At 41.8% G+C, this 25673-nt stretch overlaps 1 protein-coding gene across 3 annotated transcripts in view; it reads left to right on the top strand.

Annotated features, from left to right (window-relative positions):
- Positions 1–25673, top strand: part of inaD (inactivation no afterpotential D) — a 2962486-nt gene that overhangs the window by 938765 nt on the left and 1998048 nt on the right. The gene's annotated exons all lie outside the window — the stretch shown is intronic.

Genomic DNA, 25673 nt, shown 5'->3' with positions numbered 1-25673 from the left:
AGGCATTTTCTATTAATCCGAGTGGCAGTCAGCGTACACGGAGTATGGTGAATCAATAGAGTTCCATGAGGGTCTACCTCAGAGTGCTGATTATGCTAACGACCCTCGCGCAAAACTTCTCATAATCGATGATGCGCGAGGCATCTAACAACAATGTTGTGGACCTTTTCACCAAAGGCAGTCATCATAAAAATCTGAGCGTTATATTTATTACCCAGAACTTATTCCATCAAGGACACGGCCAGCGAGATATCTCGCTGAATGCCAACTATATAATGATTTTCAAAAATCCCCGTGATCGTGCTCAAATTCAGCATCTCGCGCGACAGGTGTATCCTGAAAACCCGCGTTTTCTACAGGAGGCGCACCCTTATTATTGTATTGGTCTATGCGTGTGGTATATTCTTAAAGGCACCGCTACCCCCCATCCCTATAGGTCGAAAAAATCGGCTAAAAGGGGCGATATGTCGAGAAGTTAGACAGTTTGACACGCGTAATGGAGCGAAACGGTGCACCGCTCTCTAAAAAGCACGTGACGATACTACGGGCTCTTCAGTATCTCAATAAAGAGCAACGCGAGGCTGTCCTGCGTAAAGCGGACCCAAGCATCGTCCGTTGTATCTGTGAGTGTGCCTTGAACGTTCTTTGCGGTAACGTTCCTTTGAAGGCTGATCAGCGAAAAAAGCTACCACGACACGCTTCCGCTCTCCGTCGTTTAGCCGCGAAAAAAGGCTGCTGGAAAAGTAAAAAACGCTTTGTTATCCAGAGCGGCGGGTTTCTACCGCTCCTACTAGCACCGATACTAGGCACTGTTCTACCGAGCCTGATTGGCGGACGGGGATGATGGAGCACGCGAGAAAAATGGTTCTTATCCCTGAAGAGCATGTGGCACAGCTGGGCATGCAAAATCAGAGACAGCCAACGGCCGGCAGGAACGCCTCGGCACAACCGCCACAATCTACTGATACCGTATTATCCAGACAGGACGCGGAGATGAATGAAATTTTGAACTCTAATACCTACAAGAATGAGAGGGAAAAATGGACAGCGTACCTGGTTGTGCTACAGCGTTATCTCCATTTTTCTGATGACGAAAGAGCTCGACAACACAGCGATCTTATGAAGAACGACCACACAACGACGCCTAATTATGATAAAAGTGAAAAAGGAGAAACTCGTAACGGCATGAACGATTCCGTCATAATTGAAAGCATACCAACCAAATATCGCACTAAAGCGAAGCTACTGCTCCGCCGTTTACATGACGCACCACGCAGCAATTTTTCTTGGGATTCCGGAGGAGTCGTATCGATTGAGGGTAGCCCGATTGAGGGCTCGAATATTGTTGATCTTGTGAACGACACCATGAGAGCTAGAAAAATATCTAAACCGGCGGGGCGCGGTGCTTTCGCTAAATTTCTGAGAGCAATACAGACACCGCGGGAGTTCATCGGCAATGACGCGTTGTGGCAAGAGACAAGGGCCAATTCAACGCTACGACCATCGCAGCTCGAGGAGAGCAGCAACAGCAGTACAAACAGCGACAGTACAGGTGCGACGAGTCAGTCGCCGTTCTTCAGCGGCCGCGATAGCAAATCAGATAACGCAGAGCAGAGCGGCAACGGTTATCCTAATAAATATCATAAGAAAAGACATGTAACCTGGGCTAACCTCAAATTATAAATATGAAAGTGTTGGAAAAAGTGTATTTTAATCCATCCCATGAAGCATCGTTTTCAGGTGCTACTAAACTGCTACGTCTGGCACGTCAGAAAAAAGTTTCCAGAACGAAGACTGCAGTGGCTTGAGGGACAGGATGCTTACACGAAACACAGACCCGTGCGACAGCACTTTCCGCGACGTTTTTATAACGTACGGAACATTGATGATTTTTGGGAAGCTGATCTGGTAGATCTTCGCTCAATTAAAGATTATCCATAAAAAAAAACTTTAAAAATATTTTCTTTTTAAATTGTCAAAAAAATGATTTTATAAAAAAAAATACAGAACAATTCGAAAAAATGTTCACAAATCTTGAAAAAACATTATCTGTAAAAAAAAACTAATCTGTATCTATTTTTTAAAGTGTCAAAAGAATCAAATAACAAGTAAAAAATAAAAAACCGAAAAATCGCGCTTGAAATCATTTTGGAAACCGATGCCTCATTCTTCTTATTTGATTCGAACAGCTAAATCAATTGAAAAAAATTCCATCTAATTTACGTGCAGCATTAAAATTTATTATATCAATTCGAGGCCAAGTATTTTCTAATGAATTGAAAAAAGTTACCACTTGAGTTACGTGCAGCACTAAAGTTTATGATATCAATCGGTGGACAAGTATTTTATTAGTCACTCCAAATTTTGACATTATGAAATTGTTCTAAGAAGCTCTTAAATCCAAAAAAATCACATGCAAGCTAGTCATTTCTTACTCTATGGTGGCAAAGACTTATAAGAAAATCGATTCTTTTCAGACTTTCAGGAGCTTCTCATATTATTCACAATATTCGACGTCGATTGGATCGATACAAATTACGTTTAAATATAAGTTAAAAGTACTTGTCCGGCCCATCACTATTCATTCAAATAAAAATCAGTCATAAAAAAACAAAATTGTACGGCAGAATCCGGTTAAAAATTTGTTGATATGCGATTTATTATTAGTTTAATGTTCTTAATAATAGTATAGGTTAGTTATACCGAATGAAATTCGTTCGCTGGAAAAAGTGAGAAGTAAAAATTGCCGTCATTCCAATACCAACTGGGGAGTTATTTTTGGAAGCTTGAACATATTTAATGTGCAAAATGTTTTTTATTTATCGATGCACAATAACATCCCTTGTATAGTACAGGACAATTCGTTTCCATTCTTATTCAATTAGTGCAATTAAGGGAATATTATTTGAAGATAACTCTCTAAATTCGCTCTGCATGAATATTTGTGCTAGATCAGTTCTAGAGAAGCCCTGATTTTTATTTGAATAAACAATTTTAATGGAAAGTGATGGGCCGGACAAGTACTTTTAACTCATATTTAAACATAATTTGTATCAATCCAATCTACGTCGAATATTGTGAATAATATCAGAAGCTCCTGAAAGTCTGAAAAGAATCGATTTTCTTATAAGTCTTTGCCACCATAGAGTAAGAAATGACTAGCTTGCATGTGATTTTTTTGGATTTAAAAGCTTCTTAGAACAATTCCATAATGTTTAAATTTGGAGTTACTCATAAATTACTTGTCCTTCGATTGATATCATAAATTTTAGTGCTGCACGTAACTCAAGTGGTCACTTTTTTCAATTCATTAGAAAATACTTAGCCTCGAATTGATATAATAAATTTTAATGCCGCACGTAAATTAGATGGAATTTTTTTCAATTGATTTAGCTGTTCGAATCAAATAAGAAGAATGAGGCATCGGTTTCCAAAATGATTTCAAGCGCGATTTTTCGGTTTTTTATTTTTTACTTGTTATTTGATTCTTTTGACACTTTAAAAAATAGATGCAGATTAGTTTTTTTTTAATATAACGTTTTTTCAAGATTTGTAAAGGTTTTTTCGAATTGTTCTGAATTTTTTTTTATGAAATAATTTTTTTTACAATTAAAAAAAAAATTTGTTTAATGTTTTTTTTATGGGTGGAATTATCAGCAAACGAGGGACCATCAATGTACTTGTCCCAACCTTTTTTTTCTCTAGGGGAAGTTTATGGTTTGATATCACATCTTTTTTCTCAAAAGATCCTTATTTATGTTCAGATGACTATAAGATTTTAGTTTAAATTTCTATGAATTGTTTATAATTTTCGGCGTATAACGTTGTTTTTCACGAAAAAAGACCTATTTTTCGTCGAAATTGTACTGAAAATATTTCGATAGAGGTTTATTCTTGGACTTTGGTGATTTTTCTCCTTGTCTTCTAATATGTTTCGTCCTTTGGGAACTCAACAGCATGGAGCAATGCGTGTTGCGGGCCGAGATACGATTTTCGGCTGATAACGTTAGGAAAATGAAAGGAAAAAAGGAAAGATCGATCAAATTCAAGACACAACAAATCCAACAGAATTGGCCCTTTTTAAATGTTGCTTTTGCATTCTGAATCTAGACATTTTCGTATCATTCAAAACGTGTCCCCGATTAAATATATTTCCAAAGTTTGCAAGTGGCCGCTGAGATCCAATTATCTACAGTTTGATAGTTGCTGAAAAAAGGTACCCGGCAACATTTATTATGTCAGAACTCAAAGAAGCAAAAAAAACTGAGCGTACTTAATTCAACAGAGCAACCGAATTCAAAGACGTTTAAGGTATCTGCATTGGTTTTGGAGAAAAACAATTTCAGGAGAATTCAGGAATGAATTTAAAAGTTTAAAAACTCAGAATAAATAGAAAACGGAAAATTTAGAAATTTAGAAAAGCTGAAGACGTTTGTGATGAATTTTTGAGATTACATGTTACGGTTGGAGTAAAAAATTTAAATGATTGGCACACATGCTGCGACACAAAAATATGAAAGTTTGGAGGTATTCGCTTCATACCACAGTAATACAAACTTCAATAGTATTTAAAAAGAAATACTTTAAATCTTGCTAAACCAAGTTCTATTACTCATTCTCATAATAAAAGATGGGGGGTGATACTTAACACACATATTTATGCACAGAAATTTCAGAGTTCGCAGGTATCTGCTGCGATTCAATGTATCTGCGCAATAAATTTTGAAGACAGCAATTTAAAATCTATCCATAAATGAGCAACTGAAGACTTCTGTGATGAGTCTTTACTTCATATATATTGAAACGGCACTCCCTTTTTCATTTATGACATTTGAACCTCGCGCCACGCGAACTCGTACTTAGCCGCTCGACGCGACTCTCCGTGGCTCGGCGTGAAGGCTATCGCCTCATAGAATTCGACTCTTTTCTTTCATAATTATATTTCTTTTGTATTCCAACACCTCAATTAATACAAAATTTACAAGAGGCAATAATTAATTAATTAAAACAAATCAAAAATTCAGTCGAAAAGACAATTAAGAGAGTTCAGGTAAAACTTGTCCAGAAAACTCCAATTGCGTGCTGGCTCCAACAGAAATGACCAGTCACGAGCGAGCATTTGGTTCCAGGGGAAATAATGATCGAAAGTGATCATAATTTGTTCATTTAACGTTGATTAAAGAAAAACTTGCTTTATTTAAGCTTGAAAATGCAAAATACAATTTTTGTTCGCTAAAAGCAGTTGATTTTATACGAAAATCATTTATTTTACAAAAGCGAGGGAAAACAGCCTCTAGTCTGTCCAATTACAGTTCGAGCGGGAATTGGAGAACCAACCCCAGAATTTAGCAATCGAAACTCTGGTTCGAGATTATGTTCCAAGCGAATCACAGTTTCAGTTATTTTTAGAATGAATTATGATCATTATTCCTTTGTCTGAACGAGTATAAAAGGCCGTGCGGAGCAGCAACGGCAGCTCATTTCTAAATCAGCTCTCGCTTCAAGTACAGAAGTAGTGACTCTCGAAAGCAAGCTCCAGCAAGCCAAACCACCCGCAATATTCCAAATCTCACGCCGAGAGGGAGAGGACTGAGCGATTCCGTTCAGGCCAAAGATTCAAGGGTGAGATGCCTTTCCGATCACGCCGAGAGGGAGGGGACTGAGCGATTCCGTTCAGGCCAAAGATTCGAGGGTGATTTCCTATTCATTCAGTTTCAGAGGGAGGGGACCTTGCAATTCCGTGGGGTCTGAAGATACTCAAACTTGATCCATCTTTCCTATGCTAAAGAGGGAGGGGACCCTGCGATTCCGTGGGGTCTGAAGATTCTTGGCAAAGGACCATTTTCAAAATCGCCCTTTTTATTTTGTTGGAAGCATTAATCATTTATTTTGAAGGCATAAGCCTCCATTATTCTCTTAGAAGCGAGGGCTGATTAAAAGAAAAATTTGAATAAAAAAAAAAAAAAATTTAATCAATCTCAGTTGATTTGTATCGAGTCAATCCACACACATCAGTCAAAATTGTATAGAAGCAGAAAATTAATCGGATTGATTAAATTTGAGAGTTGAGACAAACAGGAATTAATTTCTGAGTTCACAGATTAGAATTTATCAGAATTGGCAAAAGAGAGCAGAAATAATTAAATTGGACAAGTTTCTTGGACAAGTTTATTGAAATTAGAGAAAGAAAACCTAAAATTGGACAAGTTATTGATATTAGAGAGATATTTTCATTCATACCACGAAACACCAACGATTCGCATCGCATTCTCATTTGTTTAATAAAGTTACTTTGATTAAACACTATTATTATAATTTTACACACAAATCCTTAATCTCTCGTTCATTTCATGCCTGTTCCTAAATTTTTAGTAGCTCGAAAACACGCGTAGCGGGTGACGTCATAAAAGCGTACCGTTACAATATGTTACAGTTAGTTTTAAAAAGTAAAATGAGTGGCACAGTATATCAATTTTATAATTCGCAGATTTTTGCTGTATTTCAATAATCCAAATCTATAGTATTATAGAGAAAAGTTGGCAAAAGTCATGATGTTACGTTGAAATGACATAGCGAACATTGTATTCAGAAATTCTGTATGTTCTCATGGATGTTAGCAGGCATTATATTTGATCGCATCCAAAACTGAGCAACTGTAGACTTAGCGTAATGAATCTTTTCACTAATAATTCCACATTTGTAGTTTGCAAAGTGAGAATACTCAACATACATGTCATTTCATAAGTATTGTTGTCAAAATTTGTGTTTGCCTACTGCATTCCAAAGATTTGACTTTTCATATGATCAGCAAACAAAGCATCCAAAGACTTTTTGGAATAAGTTTCAAAATTTGTTACTCGACAGACCAGGTGGAAAAAGAATAACTACACGTATATCAAGACCAGAAACTGTTTTCAGAATCTGATGTACTAAATGTGAGATTGATGATCATAGCTGGAAACCTCTTGAATCACGTTACCACTATCAGCATGAAGAAATAGTAGAAAATCATAGGACACATATTAGGCGATTAATTAACAATATGTATCGATCCGCTGCAAACCGATGGAGTGAAAACAAGGATCGGAGAGGGCAGAGCCAAACTGAATATGAAGCAAAATATGGGAAACATGAGAAATAAATTAGAAAACATTTATTCCATTAAAGTTTACAACATCATTCCAACAATTCTGTGTGTTTTTGTTGTATTTATTCATATATATAATCTGACGCCTTCATATATATAACCTAGCCTACTGACGATATATTTACACTGGACAATATTTCTCGCACTCTGATTTAATTGAAAGATTATTTTAGTTAACGCTTATTTCCAGTCGAACAAAAAAATGAAATCTTGAAAAGTTTTCGTTGACATATATGCATCGCGCATTTTTTATATCCTTTTTCGCACACATATCACAGACTACATTTACGCGGCCGCTTTGATACTGGTTTAGTATATCACAAAATTTAACGAAATAAATAGTAATATGCACTTCGTTAGATGACGCAAATTATTTTTAGTTATCCCGCACGCACTTCATAACATCATAACCCCAAACGTCAACATGACGTGAAACTTCGGCTGGTGACTTTCGAGCTCTCGGCATGTGACGTCAGTCCGCGACTTCGCCGCGAAGTTAGACCGAGGGACATGAGGCCTTTGATGGTATTATATACAGACATGTCAAATTTCTAAATGTGTTAGTAACTTTTGCATAATCTTGAGCCTGTGCAAAGTTTTTTCTCAGCAATTACGTTACTGATCGTGTTGGTTTCGGGCTCATTCGAAAGACATTTTGAAATTTAGTCTCCAAACTAATTTTCGCTTAACAAAACATCTCTTGAGCTCCGCAATTCTAGAAAATGACATGCCAGTTTTACCCCCACCACCGCGAATCGTTTTATTCAGAGAAGGTATAGTCTCGGCGAGAGCCTCAGGCCAGTAGAAGACAGGGCTGTCAATGTACTTGTCCCGAGACTCTACCGAGTCTCTTGATAATTATTTTTTCTCCACGTCGCTCGCTCCGCAGGGCATCATGTTACAAGCATGCTCGAACTATCACGGATTTGTTGTTCTATCGTGCGGCTCATGACTGATGTCATATTTGAAAGATGAAAATGAGTCATTTTCTTTCTTAATCAGAGATTAATATTTCTTTCTATTTGCAAGCAGTATTGTGAGATTTAAAAAACTTGGAAACATTTGTACCCCTAGGAAAAAAAAGGTTGGGACAAGTACATTGATGGTCCCTCGTTTGCTGATAATTCCATCCATGAAAAAAACTTTAAAACAAAATTTTTATAAAAAATGGGCAAAAAAATTATTTTATAAAAAAAATACAGAACAATTCGAAAAAAATTTCACAAATCTTGAAAAAGCATTATCTTTAAAAAAAACTAAACTGTATCTATTTTTTAAAGTGTTAAAAGAATCAAATAACAAGTAAAAAATAAAAACCGAAAAATCGCGCTTGAAATCATTTTGGAAACCGATGCCTCATTCTTCTTATTTGATTCGAAGGGCTAAATAAATTTAAAAAAATTCCATCTAATTTACGTACAGCATTAAAATTTATTATATCAATTCGAGGCCAAGTATTTTCTAATAAATTGAAAAAAGTTACCATTTGAGTTACGTGCAGCACTAAAATTTATGATATCAATCGAAGGACAAGTAATTTATGAGTAACTCCAAATTTCAACATTATGGAACTTTTTATGGAACAAGTACTTTTAACTCATATTTAAACATAATTTCTATCGATCCAATCGATGTCGAATATTGTGAATAATATCAGTAGCTCCTGAAAGTCTGAAAAAAATCGATTGTCTCTGCCACCATAGAGTAAGAAATGACTAGCTTGCATGTGATTTTTTTGGATTTAAAAGCTTCTTAAAAAAGTTCCATAATGTTGAAATTTGGAGTTACTCATAAATTACTTGTCCTTCGATTGATATCATAAATTTTAGTGCTGCACGTAACTCAAATGGTAACTTTTTTCAATTTATTAGAAAATACTTGGCCTCGAATTGATATAATAAATTTTAATGCTGTACGTAAATTAGATGGAATTTTTTTAAATTGATTTAGCCCTTCGAATCAAATAAGAAGAATGAGGCATCGGTTTCCAAAATGATTTCAAGCGCGATTTTTCGGTTTTTATTTTTTACTTGTTATTTGATTCTTTTAACACTTTAAAAAATAGATACAGTTTAGGTTTTTTTAAAGATAATGCTTTTTCAAGATTTGTGAAATTTTTTTCGAATTGTTCTGTATTTTTTTTATAAAATAATTTTTTTGCCCATTTTTTATAAAAATTTTGTTTTAAAGTTTTTTTCATGGATGGAATTATCAGCAAACGAGGGACCATCAATGTACTTGTCCCAACCTTTTTTTTCCTAGGGGAAGTTTATGGTTTGATATCACGTCTTTTTTCTCAAAAGTTCCTTATTTATGTTCAGTTGACTATAGGATTTTAGTTTAAATTTCTATGAAATATTTATGATTTTCGTCTTACAACGTTGGTTTTCACGAAAAAAGACCTATTTTTCGTCAAAATTGTATTGGACATATTTCGTCACAGGTCTGTTCTCGGACTTTGGCGATTTTTTTCCTTGTACTCTAATATGTTTTCTCAATCAGGAACACAAGAGCACGGTCGAAAGCGGGTTGGAGGCCGGGATATGATTTTCGGCTTATAACGTTGGGTTCCACTAAAAAAGACTTTTTTTTCGTCAAAGTTGAACTGGAAATATTTCGTCACAGGTTTGTTCTTGGACTTTGGCGATTTTTTTCCTTGTATCTTAATATGTTTTGTCAATTAGGAACCAAAGAGCACGACGGAAAGCGGGTTGGAGGCCGAGATATGATTTTCGGCTTATAACGTTGGTTTCTACGAAAAAAGACCTATTTTTCATCCAAATTGTACTGAAAATATTTCGTCACAGGTCTCTCCTTGGACTTTGGCGATTTTTTTCCTTGTACTCTAATATGTTTTGTCAATTAGGAACCAAAGAGCACGGTGAAAAGCAGGTTGTAGGTCGTGATATGATTTTCGGCTTATAACGTTAGTTTCCACGAAAAAAGACCTAAATTTCGTCAAAATTGTACTGGAAATATTTCGATAGAGGTTTGTTCTTGGACTTTGGTGATTTTTCTCCTTGTCTTCTAATATGTTTTGTCCATTGGAAACTCAAGAGCATGTAGCAATGCGTGTTGCGGGCTGAGATATGATTTCCGGCTTATAACGTTAGTGAAAAGAAAGGAAAAGAGAAAAGATGGATCAAATTCAAGACACAACGAATACAACAGAATTGGCCATTTTTAAATGTCGTTTTTGCATTCTGAATCTAGACTTTTTCGTGTCATCCAAAATATGCCCCCGATGAAATATATTTCCAAAGTTTGCAAGTGGCCGCGGAGATCCAATTATCTACAGTTTGATAGTTGCAGAAAAAAGGCACCCGGAAACATTTATTATGTCAGAATTCAAAGAAGTAAAAAAAACTGAGCGTACTTGATTCAACAGAGCAACGGAATTCAAAGACGTTTAAGGTACCTGCATTGCTTGTGGAGGAAAACAATTTCATTTCAGGATAATTTAGAAATAAATTAGAAAATTCAGAAATTTAGCATAGAATTTAGAAAAAGGAAAATTAAGATAATTAGTAAAGCTGAAAACTTTTGTGATGAATTTTTGAAATTACATGTTACGGTTGGAGTAAAAAATTTAAATAATTCGCACACATGCTGCGACACAAAAATATCAAAGTTTGAAGGTATTCGCTCCATACCGCAGTAATACAAACTTTAATACTATTTGAAAAGAAATACTTTAAAACTTGCAGAACAAAGTTCCATTACATATTACCATAAAGATAGGGGGTGATACTTAGCACATATACTTATCCACAGAAAATCCATAAATTAGCAACTGAAGACTTTTGTAATGAATTTTTCACTTCATATTTGTGTTACGGTGCGAGTCAAAAAATAAAATTAATGGCACAGTATATAAATTTTATAGTTTGCAGATTTTTGCTGTATTTCAATGATCCAAATCTATAGTATTAGAGTGGAAAGTTGTTAGAAGTCATGATGTTACATTAAAATCACATAGCGCACATAACATTCAGAAATTCTGTAGGTTTCCATGATGTTGGCAGGTATTATACTTAATCGCATCGAAAACTGAGTAACTGTACACTTATCGTAATGAATGTTTTCACCAATAATTCCACATTTGCAGTTTGCAGAATAGGAATACTCAACATACACGTCATTTCATAAGTATTGTTGTCAATATTTGTGTTTGCCTACCGCATTCCAAAGATTCAAATTTTCATATTATCAGCAAAAAAAGCATCCAAAGACTTTTTGGAACAAGTTTCAAAATTTATTACTCGACAGACCAGGTGGAAAAAGAATAACTACACTTATATCAAGACCAGAAACTGTTTTGAGAATCTGTTGTACAAAATGTGCGATTGATGATCATAATTGGAAACCTCTTGAATCACGTTACCACAATCAGCATGAAGAAATAGTAGAAAATCATAGGACACATATTAGGCAACCAATTAATAATATGCATCGATCCGCTGCAAACCGATGGAGTCAAAACAAGGATCGGAAAGAGCAGAGCCATAGTTAAAAAGAAAAAAGACAGCGCAATTGAAAGAGAACAGAAATCAAAATTGTTTCATGTATCTGTGCATTAGTTTCTGAAGACAGTAATTTCAGATCTATTCAGAAATAAGTAGGTGAAGACTTTAGTAATGAATATCTTCGTTAATATATTCCAGTCGGAACCAAAAAGTTAAAAGATTGGCATACCTGCTATTTCACAGAAATATCAAAGTTCATAGGTACTTGCTACGTACCAGTTATACAGACTTTGGTGCTATAGGGAAAAACACTTAAAAATTACATGAACCACATTTTTGAAACTTATTATGACACATTCAAAAAAAAAGTGACAGTTACGATGCATGTTGAAGCAAGCAAAATGCTGTAATTTTGTATGTCTCCATGGTTATCCGCGGACAAAATATTTGATCACATCCAAAAATGATCAGGTGTAGACTTATAGACATGAATTTTTCAACCCACAATGCCAATCGCAAACATGGTCTGGAAATATTCAATATACATGTCGCTTCATCACTTTGTCGAACTTTAGAAGTGTTCATTGCATTTCGAAGATACAAATTTTGATATCATGAAAATTAAGCACCCAATGACTTATTGAAATAAATTTCCAAATTTATCATGTAACAACTCAAGTGAATATATCTATGCATTTACATGGCCCAAAGATTTTTCAAAACTTGGGTGTATGAACAAGCAATCATGAAGGCTTTTTGTTATAAATATTTCAAATTATGTTGTTGAAATTAATATAAAAAAATAGAAATACGAATATCTCTCGTATTGTCTGGAGAACAAATAGAAATTTGTATGACAATACACTGTAAGCTAAGGAGGTGGAAAAAAGGGACCGGTGAACACAGCCAAACTAAATGAAAGAAATTATGACAACAATACATTGAATTACTTGACCAAAGTTTTTTGAAATTTATTTGAATTCGTTTACACACAACCATCCACCTCTTTAATGTAATTACACAACATAGAATTTCTGTTTGGAAAGAACGTTTTAGAGGTTATAATGAACGAACGTTTTTTTTCTCATTGTTATTATTATTATTATTCAATACTAATTAGTCACGTCATTAATAATATCGATTCCTTCCACTTTTCAATAACCACTTTTATTTTTCTACACTCTGCACGCAACAGCACTCCGGCGGTCATAACCTCAAACGTCAACATGACGCGAAATCTCGCAAATTTGCTATCTATGTATATATTACGATATCGAAGTAGAACAGATAATTCTTAATTTTCACGACACACATTATTCACGTTTTCACTTCTCAACATTTTACTCACTCTCAGTACACTGTATGAGATCAATTAATCCACTTTTGAGGTTTTATTTAATATAGATATTATTGTCGTGAATTGGGCTCGAAACTTATTGAAACTTCTTTTATGAAAAAAATAAAATTGATTATATCCACTGCTATTTCCAATAATGTTTTATTTATTTAAACGAAATTTGTAAATCTTGCACCGTTGATCCACGGGGCTACGATCGCAATCACTTTATAATAACATAACAGACGATAACAGACGGTATACAAGAAAACATTGAGGACTATCAGAAACTTTCTCATCGGCGATTGGTCGAGACGGATAGATTCTCACCGGTGATTGGTTATGATGGACATCAAGAAGCCCTTGTATGTATCGGTCTGAACCCATATACGGATACGTCAGCTGCGTAAATGTGTTGGTACTTTTTGCATAATCTTGAGCCCGTGCAAAGTTTTTTTTCAGCAATTACGCCACCGATCATGCTGATTTTGGGCGCAATCGAAAGAGAATTTCTTAATTAGCTGAAAGATCAATTTTCAAATTGCGACATAACTCCTGAGCTTCGCAATTCAAGAAAATGACATGTCGATTTTACCCCCACCACCGCGAATCGTTTTATTCAGAGATAATATAGTCTCGGCGAGAGCCTCGGGCCAGCAGACGACAGGGCTGTCAATGTACTTGTCCCGAGACTCTGCCGAGTCTCTTGATATATATGTTATTTATCATACAAATTTTCAGAAAAAAATTGACATTTGAGACAATTTATGATTAACGGTATAGGTCCATCGAATTCGTCAGTATCCGTTTTTTGATAGTGTTTTCGACATCGACGATAACTCATGAAGTTCTCATCGATGCGCCATTCTTCAAGAAGTCTGCCCCATACGTCGTCAATGTCCTTCCATGCGTACGTTAGAATAAATTCTTGAGGAAGACGAGCGATATCCTCCGTCTTCATTGCTCTCAGACTTCCCAATGTAGTGAAGATTCTTAAGGATCATGGAAACGATGAATTTTCAACACCATGCTTCAAATACCATTCCTTCAAACGGTGAACGTTTTCAAAGGCACAATTGTATTCGCGTACCCCATTATGGTACTTGTAATGTTAATATATTGGTGCGGGTAATTTTCGCAATGCGGGGCAACCCAAATCCTCCATAGTAATGATCAACTTTGAATCTCCTATAATATCGGTGATCCATTGCTTTTTTCAAACCCTTTCACATAAACAAAACTCACATTTTTTAAAATAATGTCAAATACGTTTTTCACTTCATTATAAGGAATATCACCGGTATTCCATGGGATACCGTGGTCGTAGCGTTCAGACCTCTTATTCTGACTCTTATACTTGGCTGGTAAACTATCCCATTCACATGGAGGCTTAACTAAAAGGCATCCAAGCTCCTCGTACGCTTCCGCCCTGAGATAAATTTTAATGACTGCCAGCTCTTTCAATGCAAATTTATTGATAGGCATCTTAAAACCTTGCAATTCCAAAATGGTTTCCATTGCTCAGCTTGTTTTTCACGGTACCGAAATGGTCAAGGGTTCAGCATAAAGTGACGACGAGGGAAAAATCTCCTTTTACAGGATACATCCCCACTGTGACACACATTTTTCCAGAATTTTAGAATCGGAACTCTTGAAATGAAATCGAGATGACGTCATCAATCAGATTTCACGCAAGATCACTACGCAGTTATGACGTCACCGTAATTCGCCCGACGCAAACAAGGTCACTGCGCAGTTATGACATCACCGATCCCCCCCTCCCATGGAACCTTCTGGAACATGTGCAGTACCCCCCCTGGAACCTTCTAAAACATGCGCAGTAGAACCTGCGCAATGGATTTTTCTGCGCATGCGCAGTAGAGAAAAAGTGGTCCAGAACCGGCCTAGTATATCTACTTTCATTAAAGTATTCGCGGTAGAGTTTTGAAAATTATTGAGTTAGAGTCTTTGTGACTGCGTAGTAAGCGCTGGAATATTCCACGCGACAACGCCTCTCTCTCTCTCTCTCCCTGCACGCGCGGAGGCTCTAGCGAGTCTGTTACCTCGCGCTTTGTTTTCGCTCTGTCTCTCTCACTCGCTTTGGCGAGCATCGTTTTGTAACGGGACACCACCGGCCCGTGGTAGCTCGAGAGTACAAAATCAGGGCCGGCGTATAATCGCGCCATCGCGATCTTCGATCTATAAGTCACACCTCTCTATCGGGAACGGGTGACGTCTCTTACGTGTGATTGCACGCTCTCCGCGTTACTAATCACGCCCCTTGAAACACTCCCGGCCGAGCTATCACCAAGGGTCCTGCCACACCTCTTACTAGCTGAGATAAGACAGCCCTCAGACACACCTCATCGATCACGATCACGGAGTCTACCTACTCGCCTCAGATATTCTCCTAATAACATCGAAGCTTACCAAGAGCCCGATATTGTCAATAACTTTTCATTTTTCCACCTCCCCGGGACTAAGAGTATAATGGCTGTTCTCTTGAACCATGTAGTGGCAGATTATCCCACCGATCACCCTCGAGGTAATGGGAAAGGGGACGTTTCCCCTCAAGCCCCTGTATCTACTTAAGGGCGAGCGCAAAGAGCTTCGGATTATTCTACATCATTCTTCTACAACTCGACAACCATAAGTGGACTTCAATTTGATCACCATCAGAGTAGTGTCTCATATCAATTGCTGAGCATTGCTTCTTCGTCAATTCTTCCCGAGCTCGTGATTAGGACTCTAACTCTCTGGAAAGCCCCGTCAAGGCCGGAAGTCCGACTTTGGAGTTAGAGCATTACGGTGACTGTAGGCAGGTTTATTTAAACAAAGGGTGAATAAAATATTTTACTTCGTATCAGCTAACGTGCGCGCACCATCAATCGGGACTTGTAATGTCAGTTTCACCGCACGTGCACACGCTGCTTGCACCGAGACGTTTCACCATTTGTTTAAATATTATCTCAACGTCCCGGAATACGCTTTATCGACTCGCGACACGAAGTCTCAGTTGCATTGAGTCACTTAAGTTTTAACTCACCCGAACCTTTTAATTGCGATCAGCTTCTCTGATTTTAGAGTTCAAGCATTCGCCGCGCTCGAACTCGCGAGATAACATTCTCATTAAGGCATGAGACCATGAAAATTCTCAGTTGACTTTTCCGGTCGAAGTTAGAGTTTGTCAGCTTCCCTGACACTTCGAGATCAGCCCTGGCCACGCTGAAATCTCTTGGAGACTCTCTCCTTGGCCTAGCATAATTTTTTCTTGTCGTCTCCAACTCAATAAAATCTCAAGGTTAGAAAATTCAATTACGCGATCTAAGCATTTCCAGAGATCCGTTTTTCAGGATTCAAAGGTGAGCCGTGCATAGAGTTATCGTCATAGCCCGCGTCGTCGAATATCGCGGTGTGTGTGGGCTCGAATCACATTGCCACCTTATTCCTCTCACACGCATACACTCTCACACCGAGCTCGAGCCCTCGAGGCTCCGATAACACCTCTCACGCGCTCCTACTAACCTGCTAACTCTTCTCTTCCCGCCATACTAATATTTGTGATATTGTCGTTATTTGAAGTCCGACACCCGCTCTATTGTTGCTAATATTTAAGAGGAAAATCTTTAATCATTTCTTGTAATTTATCATTCACTTAACAGAATTTCCCCGTTATAAAACGATATCTTCATTTTTACACGTAGTATGCCTATGATGAAGGGTCGGCAATAGTGCACATGAAAGCACGCACCTACTCTGAGGCTTTTTCTGAAAACAAAATAAAATAGATCCTCCCCAAAACGCTCCTCTGCCTACGAACGTGTCCACTCGAGTCCGAACCAATTTCCTCGTGCCGTGCGGTACCTCGCCCACGCACGAAAAAACGAAAAGTTTCAGTTTATACGGCGTATTTTGTCTTTCGTATCGTATCTTTTTCAACCGTTCCTTTTACATTCGCCTATACTGTCCTTTCTTTATTCCGTGTGACGCTTACCGTCTTTTCTGTTACCTTATTGCGAGCGATATTACATCATGTTGTTCTATTGCCTTTGTTATCTTCGCCAATATTAATCCGACGTTCATTTTCCCGATTGTACCGTATTCTCTAATCGCGTCAGCTCGTATTACCTACACTAATCGCGCAGGAACTTCGGCGTTACCTCGCGCTTGGCCGAACTTCGTTCTGATGTTATCTTCGGTTACCTTTCATCGCGTATTGCCGGACTCTTTGCGATCGAACTGGTGCTAATTACCTTTTACCTTGAATTACCTAAGGCACCGGCTGTCCTGGCGTTGTTTACCTTTTACCTTTTACCTAAAGCATTCGCCTGGCGGACGGCTGATTACCTTTAACCTGCAACGCCAGAGCATCGGTTGTCGATTACCTACGGCACCCGGGAGATCACGAGGCGAATCATTAACCGCGTTATTACCTGACGAATTCGGGCGCACCACGCGCGAAATACCCCGTTACTGTGTGAGAGGTAAAAGTTATGCGATCTGGTGTATCACCGAATTAATTTCATCTCAAACTTTATTTTGTATCGAATCCAACTCCGTAATAATGTATCTTTTTTTTCTGTACTCGAGTTTGTTCGGTAATTTCGAATAAATTCTGAAATATTTCCTAAATTTTGCTTTGTCTTAGCTCATTTTTGCGTTGCGAATTGCTACCTTTTCCCCAAGGATCCCACCCTCTACCTTTCAGTATCTCAGATGAGCTGAGTAGCCGGACCGTCCTCGGTCATTCCTGTCTCTCGTTCCCTCTGTGTCGTATATTATGTTATTTGACGTTACCATCGTTGAGAGCAGATAAATTAAAAGTCGAGTAATCGGCGGTACTTCGTACCTGGCGCCCAATTCACTCTCATGGCCGGAGAGTGGTGCGAGAAGACGAGACGGGTGAGCGGAGAAGGGACGTGATCGTACCCATCGCGGGAAAATCATGTTACAATGCTTATAAACAATTAGAGATATCGCCGAGAATTCACATCTTATTACGAATGTTATGATGGATTGAACTTACCCTTCACTTGACGAGTAATTTAAGAAAAAAAAAACATGAATATCCTAATTGGAATCGGAGATAGTAGTAGAGCTAGGCCGGTTCCCCCCCATGTAGGAATCTACCTTACCGACCGTCGGTAAAGTAGATTCCCTCTGTCGGTAAAGCAGATTCCCCCGTCGGTAAAGTGGATTCTCCTTTTAACCCAAACATCGGTAAAAAAGGATGAGCACTCTAACCCAAACGTCGGTAAAAAAGGATGAGCACTTTAACCCAAACAAACCCAAACGTCGGTAAAAAAGGATGAGCACTTTAACCCAAACAAACCCAAACGTCGGTAAAAAAGGATGAGCACTTTAACCCAAACGTCGGTAAAAAAGGATAGCCACTCTAACCCAAACGTCGGTAAAAAAGGATGGTCACTCTAACCCAAACAAACTCAAACGTCGATAAAAAAAAAGGACGATCACTCTAACCCAAACGTTGGTAAAAAAGGACGACCACTCTAACCCAAACGTCGGTAAAAAAGGATGGTTACTCTAACCCAAATGTTGGTAAAAAAAGGATGAGCACGCTAACCCAAACTTCGGTAAAATAGCGTGCTCAATTCCAAACGAGCGGAAACATCGGCAAAATCCCCCAACTTGAATGGCGGTGCCCAAACAGTCGTTAAGGCGGACTTCCCGAATAGTCGTTGAGGCGGACTTCCCAAACAGTCGTTGAGGCGGACTTCCCGTACAGTCGTTGAGACGGACTTCCTCGGAGAGCGAGGATTCGCGCCCTCGGGATAGCCGCTGTCAGGATGGCAAACTGTCAGGATGGTGAGACGGGACAGCCGCCGGCAGGATGGCCAACTGTCAGGATGGCAAAACAGATTCGCGCGAAACTGGTCGCCCCGAAACGTGAGGATTCAAAGTGCGCGCCCTCGGAATAATAGCAGGCGGGAGTTCCTACCTTATCGACGGTCGGTAAGGTAGATATCTGACACATGGAGCCCTATGCTGTCGACAAGGTAGGTCCCTACTTTACCGACAGATGTTGCCCCCCTGTGGTGACACCAGTGGGTGCTCCCCTGCAGAGTCCCCAGTGGGGGCCCCCCCTACGGAATATTCCAGGAAGATCGCGAGCGGTGGGGGCCCGCTATAAGAAGCGGGCAGTGACGCTGCGACGTCAATCCATTCCAGGAAATCGAAAGAGGTAAGTCTTCCTATATAAGTAAACGCTATTCTCTCTACCCTTTTTTCCGAAATACTAATGATCATTGTTTTCCTTTGTTTCAGATGCAAGCCAAAAATACATTTTGCGTGTGTGGTAGCGGGGTGCATGCGAGCGACCCTCGCTTCGCGAGGGTAATTTTGGACCTCCCGCTACCACCATTTGCTAAGCAGCTCGTGGTGATGGCGCCAGAGACCACGACAACGGCGACGGCGACGACAACGATGACAACGGCGACGACAACGGCGACGATGACGACAACGGCGACGATGACGACAACGGCGACGACGACGACGACAACGGCGACGGCAACGACAACGGCGACGACAACGGTGACGAATGAGAGGAAGAGGTCTCTATTGGAACAAGACCTCTTCCTCTCAAGCGACGACGACGACGATGATGGGGCTCCACCATCACGATCGATTAAAAAAATGGCGCAGTCTTCGGCGGAAAATGAGCGAAGAAAAACTATTTTGATATCTCCACCGAAGACTGCGCCAATGAAAAATGTGAGAAAAAAATGTAAATTCTCATCCAAGGGTCAGGCCTCCAAAGAAAACATCAGACCTGACCCTTGGATAAGAAAACATACTACGCCAGCGCGCCCACCAACCACGGCGCAACGTTTATTTAAAAATATTAAAAATTTAAAAAAATTGTAATTTATAATAAACCAAAAAAAAAAAAAACTTTTTTGAATTCATTAAAACCCGAACCCAAACTCACAAATCGAAACACTCAAACCCAAACAAACCGAAACACTCAAACCCAAACAAACCGAAACAATTTTTTTCTCATTTTTTATTCAATTTCGCTACATTTCAAGGGGAATTTACATTTCTGAGGGGTGAAAAGTCACACTGCGCGAAGTAGTCTTTCAACGTTGTTTCGGGGATGCATTCGGTGCTCGCACAGTCGATCTGCCGCTGGAGGAGCCAGGTTTTCAGCGCGCACGCGTTGTAAACGGCGCAGTGGAGAGGGGAATTCCAGGCACGTTTGTGATTGGTGCACGAGACGGTGGCGTTCGCAGTCAATTGGCGGAGTGATGGGCAGGCCAGGTCGTCGAGGTTGTACACGTTGGGTATTATTTTCTCGAGACATCTCTTTTTCTCAAGGCCCTTCACGTGCACCTTGCTGGCGCCTCGCAGGATATTGAAGAGCACCTCGTGCACTTCCTCATAGGGTACAGTGCCACTGTTCCAGTTGAGGCCGTGGTAGTTTTCCTCCAACCACTGATTCTCGCTCTGGTACTTGGCAGGCAGGTAGCTCCACCTGTGAGGTGGTTCGAACATGTACACCGATGGCTGAGCATCGTCTTCGAGAGCAACCACCGCCACCTCTTTGAATACGAATTCGTTGAAGGGTCGCTTGAAACCCTGGAAGTCGACAACGAACTCCATTCTCGAAGTGATGCTCCTGCTGCGATGCTTGGCTCTTTTATACCGCCAGCCCCCACTCTACCCTACCGAGGCAGCCAATCATGGCTCGCTTCCTCCCCCCTCCATCCAACGAACTTATGTTGGAATGCTATACCACAACCCCCTCCGGAACGCAGGCAACCAATCGCGACACGCGTGCCCTCCACCATCCGCCAGTTGTCTGGTATAAATTCGGGGTCCGGTGGCCGAGCTGGCACAGTTCACTTCAATCACGACAGAATGTCTGCTCAAGATTGCAAAGAGATCATTGCGAGCTGGGAGGAGGTATTGGAGCTTTTGAAGAATCGCGGTGCCGATGAAATTCATGAATGGATGAAACGTTTAAGGAAGGTCATCAAGACGCTGGAAGACTCTCAGAGGCTGGCAACCACTGGTCCGGAGCGGCAAAAATTCCTATTCACCGTTGGATTTTTGCGAGGTATTGAAATTAAATTAGGACTATTGCTGAAACGTGGCCGTGGAGTGCAAAATCGACAGAGGCTCATCGACCGCGTGCGATGGTCGGATCTGAACTCTTCGTTCAAGAACGGCATCAGGGTAGGCGTATTCACGAATTTGAAGCACGTCGACGTGAAAGCCTTCATGAAAGACTGCATGGCGCATTTCCGCGCAAAGATCGACAACGTACTGCGGAGTAGAGGTGTCGCAGTGAAGGCTTACGCCGTGCTCGCTGCAAAATTCACCGTCACGAAGAATGACGAAGAGATAATCGATCTGAAGTTCTTCAACACGAAGGCGGCACCGATTTTCAACACTACGGATACGGGAAAATGGTTCGTGGAGCACATACGGGAGCCGATTCTGACGGATCTGGAGGAATTCGAGCAGCAGGGTTCAGGCTGGTCACTGCACTCGATCGTGAACATGACGCTGCACATCAGCAAGTTCAATCCGATGCGTGGCAGCTCTTACGTGGATCTTCCAGCCAAGATCCGAAACAAGAACGCGTGTGTCAACGTGCGGAACAACGACGAACAGTGTTTCAAGTGGGCCATACTGTCGGCGCTTCATCCCGCCCACCATTCCGATCGCGTCTCCGAATACAGTCCGTACGAGGCGGAATTGAACTTTGACGGGATCGAGTTCCCCATGGAACCGCGCAACATTCCGAAGTTCGAGAAACAGAACGACGTCTCGGTAAATGTATATATTTTGAAGAAGAAGAAGCGAGACTTCGACGTGATGCCCCTGCACGTGACGGCAACGAAGAAGCAGCAACACGTCAACCTGCTCCTGGTACAGGATCACTACGTGGAGGAGGAGGAGGAGGAAGAGGACGAGGAGAACGAGTGCTACATGATACCGAGGTTCCATTACGTGTGGATCAAGAACTTGTCTCGCTTGGTTTCAAACCAATTGTCGAACAGAAACCACAAACTCCACATCTGCGATCGCTGCCTCCACTACTATCGCACCGAAGACAAGCTGGCCGCACACGAAATTGACTGCGCAATAGTCAACAAGTGCAAGATCACCATGCCCAAATGGTCGAACAGGATGCTCTACTTCAAGAACCATGGACACAAGGAGCGCGCACCATTCATCATCTATGCGGACTTCGAGTGCCTGCTGAAGCCGACTCGTGACGAGAACACCTACCAGAAGCACGAAGCATTCAGCGTGGGGTACTACGTGAAGTGCAGTTACGACGACTCACTCTCGCGGTATCGCAGCCACAGGGGTCCGAAGCCTGCGGAATGGCTAGCCCGAGAGCTGCAAAACTTCGCCGCGGAACTCGACAACGTCTACGCGAACCCCCGACCGATGGAGAGACTAACGCTCCAGCAGCAGAGAGAGTTCCACGCCGCCACCAAGTGTCACATGTGTGAGCGACCCCTGTTGGGCGGTGACAGAGTGCGAGATCACTGCCATCTGACGGGCAAGTACCGCGGTGCAGCGCACAACGAGTGCAACCTGAACTATCAGGACTCGAAAACCGTGCCCATCGTCTTCCACAATCTCACCGGCTACGACTCCCACTTCATCATACGAGAAATCGCCACGTGCTTCGCCGGTCGAGTCGAAGTGTTGCCACAGACGAAAGAACGCTACATCTCGTTCACGAAGCACATACACGGTAGCGAAGTGAAGTTCCGTTTCATCGACTCGTTCCGCTTCATGGCGTCGTCGTTGGAAAAACTTGCGTCGTACTTGAGCGACATGAAGATCGTGAGGAGCGAATTCTCCCACCTGTCCGACGAGAAATTCAAGTTGCTCACGAGGAAGGGAGTGTTTCCCTACGATTACGTCGACTCGTTGGATAAGCTCAACGACACCGAGCTACCACCGAAAGCGAGCTTCCACAGCACGCTGAACGACAGCGACATCTCGGACGCGGACTATGCGCATGCTAAGAGAGTGTGGGACGAGTTCAACATCCGGAGCTTGGGCGAGTACTCGGACCTGTACTTGAAGACGGATGTGCTTCTCCTCGCCGACGTCTTCGAGAATTTCCGCAACGACTCTGTGCGAGCGTACAGCCTGGACCCCGCCCACTACTACACGCTACCGGGTTTCTCGTGGGACGCCATGCTCAAGTACACGAAGGTTCAACTGGAACTGCTCACGGATCTCGACATGCACCTGTTCATCGAGCAAGGAGTGCGCGGTGGTGTGAGTCAGTGCTCGAACCGTTACGCTCGAGCCAACAACAAGTACATGAGGGACTATGATGCGAACGACGCGAGCAAATACCTCATGTACTTCGACGTGAACAACCTCTATGGCCAGGCAATGATGGAGGTGCTACCGCGCGGGGCCTTCGAGTGGATAGATGGCAGTACTGTCGACTTTCTAAATGTGCCGGACGACTCGCCGGTCGGCTACTTCCTCGAAGTGGACCTGGAGTATCCGGAGGATTGTCACGACGCGCACAAAGACTTGCCGCTGTGTCCCGAGCACAAGAGCGCCCCCGGCTCAACGCAGACGAAACTGATGACGACCCTGGAGCCGAAAACGCGGTACATCCTGCACTACCGCAACCTTAAGCAGGCCGTCCAACAGGGTCTGAAGCTCGTGCGCATCCATCGGGTCTTGAAATTCGAGCAGTCCGCATGGTTGAAGCCCTACATCGAGCTGAACAGCGAGTTGAGAAAACAAGCGCGAAATGACTTTGAGAAGAACCTCTTCAAGCTCATGAACAACGCGGTGTTCGGCAAGACGATGGAGAACGTGCGCAAACGCGTGGACGTCAAGCTGGTGAAGAACTGGGGTGGTCGATACGGGGCCGAAGCACTCATTGCCAAGCCCAATTTCCACAGCTGCTCTATCTTCGCGGAGAACCTCGTGGCGATTCAGCTCGCCAAGACTGAGGTCCATCTCAACAAGCCCATCTACGTCGGACTCAGTGTGCTGGACCTGTCCAAGATTCACGTCTACGCCTTCCACTACGACTACATGAAGCGGGAGTTTGGCGATAACTGCAAGCTCCTCTACACGGACACTGACAGCCTGCTGTACGAGATTTGCTGCGACGACATTTACGAAATCATGAAGCGCGACATCGAGCGGTTCGACACGTCCGATTATCCCCTCAACAATCGGTTCAACATGCCACGAGTCAACAAGAAGGTGATCGGACTCATGAAAGACGAGTGCAACGGCAGCATCATGACCGAGTTCGTGGGCTTGCGCAGCAAAATGTACAGCGTACGTGTGGAGGGGCGAGATCGCGTGAAGAGGGTGAAGGGGGTAAAAAGGGGCGTGGTCGAAGCAACCATCACCTTCGACGACTTCCTGCGCTGTCTCCGGGACAAAACAACGCTGCGGCGTGAACAATGCGTCATCAGGTCACGCCTACATAACGTATTTTCCGAGAGGCAGACGAAGGTGGCGCTGAGCGCGCACGACGACAAGCGCATCCTCCTACCCGATAGCACGGACACGTTGCCATGGGGACACTACAGAGCCCCACCTCTTCCACCGTAAGTGGGGGAACACTGCCTCCGTCATGAGTGGGGATGACGGGTATATGAGCGGCGAACTCGCAGCCGTTCTGCACAGCAGCACGATGGACACCGTCGAGAAGCTTAACAAAATAGCTCTGCTCGAGGATTTCCTGCCTACGAAGAAATTGGCAACGTTGCACGTGAACAGCATCTACCGCGTTACCGATCTGAGGCAAGTCGCAACGAAATATGGGCCTAAAGCCGTCGCCAGTCTCGACAACGAATTCCAAGTCTTCCTATCGAAACGCATCTCGGACGCATTCGAGAAGGATCCGAAGATGTTCGACCAGATGGCGCAAACGGTCGCCAACGGTCAATTGCTCCTGAAGTACTTGGGTGGTGGCACAGACGCCAAGATGAACCAAATCGAATTCAGCATCGATCACAAATAATGTTAAACCAACGTTGATTATAATGTTCATTTATTGTAAATAAATATCATCGAAACAAACAAAAATTACAAATCAGCCTTATTTATCCAACTATTGTGCGAGTTATCGAAACCCAGCCACTTCACGTAGACTCTATCCCCACGCTTCTTCAGCACTTTCTCCACGAGATACGTGTCCGGATACTTGACTCTCAGGAGCTCCTCTTCGTAGAACCCACCAGCAATGGGCTTATCTTGGTAGTCCTTCAACTTGTACGTCACCGGCTCCGTCGACGTCACCACGCGGCTCACCGTGAATATTTCTGTCGTCCAGTTGGGGGTGTAGCCTTTCTCGAAGACGTGCTTGTTCTTGCTCACTCGAACCTTGTCACCGACATCGAACTTGGGTACTCTGCGACGGCGTTCGCGTGGTCGTCGTAGCAGTGTTTCGACATGATCAGCTGTCACTTCACTCGGTTTCATGCCGATAGTACGATGTTTGCTGTTGTTGTACGCGGCTATGAGATCGGGCAGAATGTCGAGCCACTTGTAGGAACCGCGCAGACTGAACTGCAACCACATCTTGTTCTTGAGCGTGCGATTGAATCGTTCGACGATGGACGCTTTGAGGTTACTGTACGTCGAGTAATGATTGATGCGGTAGCGGTTCATGAGTCGCTTGAATGGTGCGTTGTAGAATTCCTTGCCTTGATCGGTCTGCAGATTCTGCGGGACTCGGCCCTGG

Source organism: Venturia canescens, chromosome 9 (genome assembly GCF_019457755.1).
Source record: "Venturia canescens isolate UGA chromosome 9, ASM1945775v1, whole genome shotgun sequence".
NCBI lineage: Eukaryota > Metazoa > Arthropoda > Insecta > Hymenoptera > Ichneumonidae > Venturia > Venturia canescens.
The sequence above is the reverse complement of the archived record's forward strand: the minus strand, read 5'-3'. Positions and strand labels throughout refer to the sequence as shown.